Raw genomic sequence first — 10,657 nt, 5'->3', positions numbered from 1 at the left:
CAAATGGCCTCTGGCCCAACATATCAAACGGACTCTAGCCCATCATTTTCATATCCATATTTATGCGCATTTCATATTCGTGATCATGATCATATTCCTATTCAAATGGCCTCTGGCCCATCACATTCTTATTCAAACAGCCTTAGGCCCAATTCATTCATATCAAACGGCCTCGGGCCCATTTTGTGTCCTTGACACACATAATAAACGGCCTCAGGCCCATTTGTATAGTTTATACTTAACAAACATTCATAAATCCATTTGTGATTCAAACAATAGAATTCTCATTCGTAATGTAAAATCACAAGTTCAGAAAACTTACACATGAGTAGTATTTAAAAATAGCATATATGAATATATCTTTACTAAAGTATTACTCATAGTGTTTAGATGCCTGGTTCACCCTTGTAGTTGACCCTACACAATTCATAATACACCTAGAAATCTGGTCACAATACAATTCATTCTGTTATGAACTTGTTTAATTATCTTAGGCTTCTTTCTTACTCTTTTAATTCATTTATAAAGTTCAATATATGCCTAAGAGTGCTGAGAAATAAAAGAGAATGGAAATCGGAAAATGAAACAGCTTTTCAAAATTTTCTAAAACAGGGCTCTTCGCTCGAGCACAACATTGGTCGCTTAAGCAAACCCCTCAGTCTACAAAAGTACTGGATGCTCATAATGTGCGCTCAAGAGCAAAATTGGTTGCTCGAGCGGTTTGTCGAATTTCTGGAATTTTCAGAATTCTGTTTGAGTTTCAAACACACATTCAAAGTTCCAAATTTTATGTATGACATGTTCTAATGTACAAAAACACTCCCAAAAACATGTATATAAGGTTATTTCTAACTCTTAGCTCAAATCTCCATGAATTTAATGATTTCAATACTTTTTTTCCTTTCTTGCAAAACACAAAATTAAAGCTTCAAGCTCTTAGAGAAATATTTACAAGTATGAAATTCAAATCAAAATCAAGTCAATTCTTGATTGTCAAATTTTAAATCATAATTAATTTATTGATTTATCCAAACTAATTTTCTTCATATTAAACCCAATTTTCAAACTCATAAATTCTAAAACATGAATTAAACTTCTAAAACTCTTAAAAATTCATGATGCATGTGCAATTTAAACTCAATTTCATGCAAGACAAAGAGATTCAAACCCAAAATGGTTAATTTCCAAATTAACTTCTATATTTGAACCTAATTCCATTTCTTCATCTTCTTGCTAATTTCTTCTAATTATATAAAGTTTAAGTGTCAAACCCTTGGAAAACAATAATGCATGTAAAATTAGGACTCAAATTCATCAAAGATAACTAAAATTATTCTCAAAAGATGAATTCTAAATCAATTTTCTAGTTCTTAAACTTAATTCCATTTTCTTTATTCTTTTCCTAGTTTCTTTCTATTTTCATGAAATTAAACCCATACTCTTCTTGAAGTTAGTTGTTAGATAAAGAATCTACAAAAAAAAATCAAGCTTAAAATCCTTACCTACCATCTTCAATGGTTGAATTTCTTGAGCCTTCTTCCTATTTCTTAACACAAGACTTGAGCTCCTCTTCTTTCTCTTTTTCTTCAATCTCTCACTCACTCTCTCTCTCTCTTTCTTTCTTTTTCACTCTCTGTTCCCAGCTCATAAATGTATATTGAGTTCACTTGACTCCTTCAATCTTACACACAACATCCCACTTCTTTGACAATGGAACACGTGCACACACACACACACTTATAAAGGTTCCAGCCCATTCCTTATTATACACACACACAAACATAGATTTCTCAGTACACACACAAATTTCTTAGCACACCCACACCTATATAATTTAATTAGCCCAATTGCCTTCCATTATGGCTCATTAATTTTATTAATCTTTTATCAATCTGAATTTTAAACCAAACTCCCAAAATATTTCAAATATCAAATTAAACTTATTTCCATCATCAATTTTGGTCCCACAAATCTTAAAGCCTTCAATTTCAAATCAAATTTAAAATCTCCATCAATAAATTGCATATTCAAATCGAATACCTCATAAGACAATTTAGTTCATAATAATTACAATTACTATTCCCCACAATCATATTAGCTTAATTAATTCCAATTTGGACCGAATTAATCAAATCTTAATTTTACTAAACTAAATCAAAACTGCATCAAATATTTAATTAAACTCCCATATGGTCCAATACTCAAAATTAAATTGATTTACCTTCTTAAGCCATCTGGGCTTTCAGTTTCTAAATCCAAAATAACTCTTTTATAAAATAATATACGAATCAGACCCAATAATGTTCATCAATTCCACAATTAAATCAGAATAATACCTAACTAAAATTCAAATTACCTTGATTAATTAAATGTAAAATATTATACGTGGTGGGGTCGTCACAATCAGACATGTAATATTTTCCTACATACATCCCGTTTTTTGGTAAGTACAAATTTGTCACTCTCAAAAACTAGCCTAAACCCATTTTTACTCAACAGAGATCCAGAGGCTAGATTCTTGTGAATATCCGATACATGCAGCACATTATTGAGAGTGAATTTCTTTCCAAATGTCATCTTCAAAATAATCTTTCATTGTCCTTTAACTTTAGAAGTCAAGGAGTTGCCTATAAAAAGTTGTTCACCATTGTCCACCACAGAATAAGAGGTGGACATCTTTTTGTCGGCACAGATATGGCGAGTAACACCAGTGTCCACCTACCATTCTTTAGGATTTCCGACAAGGTTTGCCTTGGAAACAACTGCAGAAAGATTTATGTCCTCAACACCATTAGAAATTTTGCCCATTTTGGTCATATGGTCTTAAGCAGGCTTCTTGCTTGATCTCCTTTTCCTTTATGCTTGCTACGGTTATTTCCGATGTCCCTCTTTGTCACAGATGTAACATTTGCCATTAAACTTGTACTTTTTAGTTTCTCCTCCTTTAGAGCCTTCTGAGGAACTTTCCCCAGAAAACTTCCATTTCTTGGCTTTAGGAGCATGTTCCACTATATTTGTCTTTGACTCCATTGGATACTTACCAGCCCGTTTCTCTAAATTGTAGTTATCTTCCTTAATTCTCAAATGCACAATTAATTCCTCCAAAGTCATTTCTTTGGGCTTGTGTTTGAGGTAGTTCTTGAATTTCTTCCAATCTTGTGGTAAATTTTCAATTAAGGTAGCAACTTGGAAGGATTTACTAAGAGACATGTCTTCTACATGAATGTCATGCAGAATGAGTTGGAGATCTTAAACTTGGCTAATCACAATCTTAGAATCAACCATCACAAAATTCAGGAATTTGCCAGCCACAAATTTCTTTGAGCCAGCATCTTCTGTTTTGTACTTTTTCTCCAAAGACTCCCAAAGTTCCTTTGCCGTTTTGATAGGACTGTAGATGTTGTATAATGTGTTGTCAAGTCCGTTCAAGATGTAGTTCCGGCAAAGGAAATCAGCATGTTTTTAGGCATCAACCGCAGCAACCACTTGCCAGTCGGTTTCATCTTCTTTCAGAGTAGGAGATTTCTCATGAAGGAAACGCGGCGGGTTGAGAGTAGTAAGATAAAACAGCATTTTCTGCTGCCATCTTTTAAAATCAATTCCTAAGAACTTCTCTGGCTTTTCACCATGATTGACTAGCACAATCGCAACAGGATAAATGGTTGGCGCAGTTGCAACTACCATACCAGTACTTGTTTGAGCATTAGTTTGACCAGTTTCAGTAGCCATGAATTCTAAATTATAAAACAAAATTATTATTAGAATTTTATACTACACAGGATATTAAACCAAAACCACAGAATTAAATTCTGTAAAAATAAAAGAAACAAAAATTATAACTTTTATTTTCAATTAATTTGAAAATAAAATAAATTTTTATTTAAACAAATTAATTTTACGCAGAAAATTAAATTTATGTAACACTTCAATAATTAAAATACTAAAAACAGAATTTTAACTAATGAACACTTAGAAATTATTTCTGAAGACCAAAATTAATTTCTAACTAATTTCACAAATAAATATTCTAAATTGTTAATGACAACCAGTATATTACTACTAGTTGTCAAAGAAAATAAACAGTATATTACTACTATTTGTTTTTCCAACCAGAATATTATTTTGTAAAACTACAGAAAATAATTTCTGTAAGACGAAAGGAAGAAAATGAAACAAACGAAAAATTCTATATAAACAGAATAATTTGAATCTGTCTTAAGATTGTTGGAACAATCTTCTGTGTAAAATAAATAACTTGAAACAAATCAAACAAATAAAAATAAATTACTGACAGAATTTATTTTACCAAACTAAATAAATATTTAAAAGATCAAGTCGAGTGTGTAACACTCTATCCTTAAGACAGATTCGCCCTGCTATGGTGCTTACGGTTAAAATGCATCTATCTCCCAAGATACAATGATCTTCACATATTGTAGTAGCACTCCAAACAATTTGTACGGTGAATCAAACCTGTGTTCTATACTCTCTAAACTTTTTTCTAAAAAAATAATATGAAAAATAATGCAACCAAAGAGCAAAACTGGGAAAAAAATAATTTTTCTAGATATTTTCAGATGCTAGAAATGCTGAAAATGGTCTGCTTTTATAAATAGATTGGTGACCAAATAGATCTGTCCAAGCAGGTAAGAATTTCAAATGAACATATCTGTTTTTGAAATGAACAGGTGTAGTCCAGATTTTGAACAGATAACTGCAGCAGTTTCCTATCTATTCATAACTATTGTGCAGTTTTAAACCTGTCCAAAACTGCTTAGACTATTTTTCAATCTGTTGAACAGTTTGAACCTGTTGAACCTGTTGGAAAATGGACTGAAAAGGAGCACTGTTTGGATAGAAAAAATTGGCACAAAATTTAAATTAATTTTCCTGCAAAGAAATTGAAAAAATTCAAATAAATTTTGTCTAAGAAATTAATATTAGAACCGACCCGACCCACAACCCACACCCTCGCCTAGCACGACTCGGCACCGCTGGCCGGATGGCGGCGACACGCGTGTGTGGTGGTTTGAGCCAAGGTTCACATTGTCTATAACTCCTCCATTCTACAAACTTGGGGTTTCCCTTGGGGGCCAACCCAAGTGTTGCTACCTAGAACTTATATACACACATAAGTTCTCTTAAGTTTTCAATATGGGACAAACTTTACAAGAAAACTCACATATTATTCATTAATTGTCCCTTCCACGAACCTGAAAACGACGTCAACTTCCCATTCACTCATAAATGATTTTGACGAACCGTCTTTATCGTGTGACTCGCCATGCGGCAAGAAACACGTCACCTCTTTGGACTTACCTCAAAAGACGTGTGGACCCCATCTAAATTTGGGCACAAAGATAGCCCAAAATAAGCCTATAAAAAATCATATTTTTCCAACAAACTAAAATTTATAAATACTAGAATATTGTAAATTAATTATAAAATTTCTCCTAATGAAAATTTATTTGTTAGTCCGGAAATACTATTGTGGGAGCCGAATAATTGGAATAATCAGAAGCATACTCTAGAAGACATACATTACACGGCTCTACTCTGCACAATAAGGATGCCGAATATAATAGATGGGCCGAACAGATACTGAACCATGGAGCCGAGTAAATAAGAGGACAATGAGCGACAAATGGGCCTGGCCATGAGGCCCAGGAAACAAGTATAAATAAAGGAACAACAGACTAAGAAAGTTATGTGAGAATTGTAGTTCTTAACTTAGAATATAAGTATTCTTGAGTGTGGTTACTGACTTGTCCGTCGGAGTGCTACTTCCAGCACCCCCGCCGGAGTGTATATTCCTTTTCAGGTGACCGGAAGAGGATCTCAAGTGTTCCCCAGGATCAGAAGAGTATTTCCAAACCACCTCTCCACAATTGCCGCCGTTTGTGGGAATACTCAAGCACATCCATGGCAAGCGTGACGGAAGATCCTCCGACAGTCACCGTCGACCCTATACCTCAAGAGGAAACCACTCCAACAAACTTGCTTGGAACAGAGACTATCGCCGCAAGATGTGCCTTGAATTTCGCCTCACCCTCGACTTCGGAGCATGAGACAATGCAGGTGATCATGGAACAAGCAAAGCAAAATGAACAGAGGTTAGAAAACATGATCGCTGAGAACAAACGTCTTCGTGAAGATTTGGCCCTGGAAATGGCGAAGTCCAAGCAAGCTGCGCGCCCAAATCCAGAACAACCTCCGAAGGCAGGTGGTCGACAACCTCGAGCACGACATGACACTGATAGCGACTCCGACTCATTATCCCCAGAGCCCAGGAAGAAGGGACGACACGAAACCACCAGTTCTTCCGAAGAAAGTCCCTATGCAATGCACAAGCGAAGAAGGAACAAATCGGATGAAGACCAACACGATCCCTTCGGATGACGGATTGCAAAGGCTGCACCACCCAAGAAATTCAAAGCACCATCGTTCACCTTGTACGACGGCAAGTTAGACCCCACCGACCACATCCAGCACTACAAGTAGGCCATGACATTGCATACAGACGACGAGGTCCTCATGTGCTGAATATTTCCCAGCAGTTTGGGACCATTGGCGGTCAAGTGGTATTATAAACTAGAGCCGGCTTCGATCAAAACCTTCCACCAACTACAAAAATCCTTCAAGGCCAGATTCATCACCAACGAAGTCCAGCCGAAGCAAGCCGACTCTCTCTGGGTAATGCAAATCCTGTCGGGAGAAACACTAAGAGCATATTCAGCGTGATTTTGGGAATGCTTTAATCTTGTTGACGATGCTTGTAACGACTCCATGGCCATCACCGCCTTCAAAATGAGATTACACCCAGATAGTGCCCTCCGCAGTTCCTTGACTAGAAGACCCCCTAAAATAGTCTGGGGGTTGATGAAGAAACTAGAGGAATACTGCAAAGTGGAAGATGACACCTTGCGGGTTAAAACCCGACACGTGGCCAACAAAACGGCCCCTCCCGAGATTGCTCAGCCAATAAGTTCCGCACCACCTCAGAGCCCTGAACCACGACAGCGGGCTAAACGAGACAGGAGATGGGACTCCCGCCGATCTAGCGATCAATGCTCGCACTAGGAAAATGAGCAACTGCAGGTCGATAGCAGGCGCACAAAGCGCACCGACAAGAAATATACGGAGTTGTCAGAGCCAATCAGTTCGATTATGACCAAAATCCAACATCTTCCGTTCTTCAAATGGCCGTCCAAGATTGTGGGACCTCCTGACACGAGAAGGCGGGACAGGCGTTGTGAATATCACAAAGATCATGGTCATGATACGGACAATTGTTATGCCTTGAAAGACCACCTCGAGGAATTGGTGTAAGATGGTTTGCTCCAGCAACACGTCAGGAAGAGCACAATCAAAACTGTTGCCCTTCGGCAGGAGTCACCTCCCATCGGCGTAATACATATGATATATAGCCTTCCAACGCCATGTACCATACATTCAATTCATTCTGCCCCCCACAAGCAACGCACACAAGCGAAACAGCCCCACGAAGCTCCAAGTATCATCTTCGACGATTTCAATCTTATCAACATAACGCTCCCCCATATTGATCCATTGGTCATTGAACTACACGTGAATCGATTTACCGTCAAACGCGTCCGCATAGACCAGGGAAGCACTTCGGAGGTCATGTACTACGAGACCTTCCTCAAACTCAGCTTCAACGAATCAGACCTGTCTCTGGCTTCTCATCCATTATTCGACTTCAACGCAAATCCAGAGTACCCGTTGGGGAAAATCACGTTACCCGTTCGGGCGGGCTCCCAAACAGTGGATGTGGAATTCATGGTCGTCAAGCTCCCTTCGCCGTATAACCTCATCATGGGGCGAACTTGGTTGCATACTATTCGGGCCATGCCAAGCACCTATCATCAGCTGCTACACTTCCCGACCGAACACGGCGTTGAGTAAATCCGTGGTTCCCGGCAATCCGCACAAGCATGCTATCTTCTTTCTGGAAAGACACCAACGGAGACATAGTCAACTCCATTGAAGTATCGAATCGAGGGAGTCTCGTTGGCGTTGGACGGCTCCCTAACGATAAGCCACGAAAGCTCTAGGCGATACCAGATGATAGGGGGCCAGTTGATGAAAAGTTAGGCTCGCGGCCTTGTTCCTAACACATTTGCGCAAATTCTATCATTAAACCCGACCCGTGAAGAATGATATTGGTTCTGAATGGCTCACCATGTACACTTTCCACTTTTGTAAGTAATGCAAAGATTCGTGTTTACTCACCATGAAATCCAGCTCAAAAATATTCCAAATAAAGTCTCCGGATTCGGAGTGCCCTTCGTGGATATCACGATTGGTCAACACAGTCTCCGGATTCGTAGCGCCCTTCGTGGATATCACGATTGGCCGACAAAGTCTCCGGATTCGGAGCGCCCTTCGTGGATATCACGATTGGCCGACAAAGCCTCCGGATTTGGAGCGCCCTTCGTGGATATCATGATTGGCCAATTAAAGCCTCCGGATTCGGAGCGCCCTTCATGGATATCACAATTGGCTAACAAAGTCTCCGAATTCAGAGTGCCCTTTGTGGATATCACGATTGGCCAAAAAAGCCTCCGGATTCAGAGCGCCCTTCGTGGATATCACGATTGGCCGACTAAAGTCTCTGGATTCGGAGCGCCCTTCGTGGGAGCGCCCTTCGTGGATATCACGATTGGCCGATTAAAGGCTCCGGATTTGGAGCGCCCTTCGTGGATATCACGATTGGCCGACAAAGCCTCCAAATTCGAAGCGCCCTTCGTGGATATCACGATTGGCCAAAAAATCCTCCGAATTCGGGACGCCCTTCGTGGATATCACGATTGGCCGACAAAGTCTCTGGATTCGGAGCGCCCTTCGTGGATATCACGATTGGCCGATTAAAGTCTCCGGATTCGGAGCGCCCGTCGTGGATATCACGATTGGCCGATTAAAGTCTCCGGATTCGGAGTGCCCATCGTGGATATCACGATTGGCCGATTAAAGCCTCCGAATTATAAGCGCCCTTCGTGGATATCACAATTGGCCGATTAAAGTCTCCGGATTCAGAGCGCCCGTCGTGGATATCATGATTGGCTGACAAAGTCTCCGGATTCGGAGCGCCCTTCGTGGATATCACGATTGGCCGATTAAAACCTCCGGATTCGGTGCCCCATCGGCGCATGACGTCTTAGGGTCGATAAAGCCTCCAAATTCGGTTGACCAGTGTCATCGAGCGGCGCTCAAGGGCAGAGTAATATTCCGAATTCGGAGCGCCCTCCAGAATAAAAACATTTACACTTCGAAGCAGGGATATGTAGGTTGAACCAGTACAACCGCGTAAAACGTTCTAGTATTCAAAATAAGATGCTTAATTAAACATGTAAAAATTCAGAATGAAGTAAACTTCTAGAATGAAACATTTTATTCGATTAAACAGTAATTACAAAAAACGCAATCCGCGTTCAGAGCATTATAATATCTGTTCTCATACGGCGTCGCGTTGGGACGAGCGACACCGCCGAGTCAACGCCCGCTGATTAGAGCACCCGCAACATGAAATGCCTTTATCTGGCTGCTCTAGAATCCATGATTCACACCAACGAGATAATCACCCTTGAGGCTAGGACCTTCGACACGATAGACAACATCAAGGCCAAGATCCAAGACAAGGAAGGAATTCCCCACGAAAACAATAATACCCAACGGTCGCGGCGCTACGTCAGCCTCATTTCTCAGTCGCGATTGCGGAGAACTTCGCCATTGCTGTTTGTCCCTTCGAGGTGATCTGCTTTGACGACTTAGAGGCTGACGTTTTTCTCGTCTTTTGAACGCCCTACCTCCTGTGTGAGTGGGTTATCTACTGCGATTCATTACACTGTCAAGCTCAGCCAGAGTCCGAGCTTCTCCTCTACTACTGAAGAAAAACTCCATTCGACATACACACTTATCTAACCCCACGCAACAAAATCGTTTTAAATCGAGTCTGAGCACAGTAAGCAAAGCCTCTAGAGTAAAAAATCTGAGGCGATTTATTTCCAAACACCTTGCGGTAGCCCCAAGGTGATTTTATTAACACTGAACTCCAAAAAGACGGACGCCGCGCGATATTAGCCACAACCACTCCATGTGCCGACTGTCTCCGGATTCGGAGCCCCTGGTGCATGATGACTTTGGGCCGGTTGAGCCTCCGAATTCAGAGTCTCCTCTGCGCGATTGACCGCGCGTAACACATGCAAAATATATATTTAACGAAAAGTGCTCATGACAAGTCAGCATATAACCGTTCAGAATTAAAATGACTAGCTGACTCGGGCCGGTCAATGTTTATGAATGACACACATGCAAACACGTGTGTGCCGAATCCAAATTACAATGAAACTTTTAAAATAGGACATTTTATTCAATCAGGCAATAATTACATAGTTATGAACGCGATCCGCGTTCGAACGTTACATTGAGTGTTTTTACACAACGTCTCCCTCATCTTCACTCTGCTCGACTTCAAAGGCGACAAACGGAAGATGGTTACGTTGGTACAGTGGCAATGCCGAGTCGACGCCCATTGCTCAGAGAGCTTCTTCGGCCTGAAGCGCCTTGATCCAACCGTGCTTAAATCTACGATTTTCGCATCGACAAACTTCCTCGGTGAGTTTTTCCTTGGTCTTCT

The sequence above is a fragment of the Camellia sinensis genome, chromosome 8 (assembly GCF_055761805.1).
Source record: "Camellia sinensis isolate YWXY chromosome 8, ASM5576180v1, whole genome shotgun sequence".
NCBI lineage: Eukaryota > Viridiplantae > Streptophyta > Magnoliopsida > Ericales > Theaceae > Camellia > Camellia sinensis.
Note: the sequence above shows the minus strand (reverse complement) of the source record.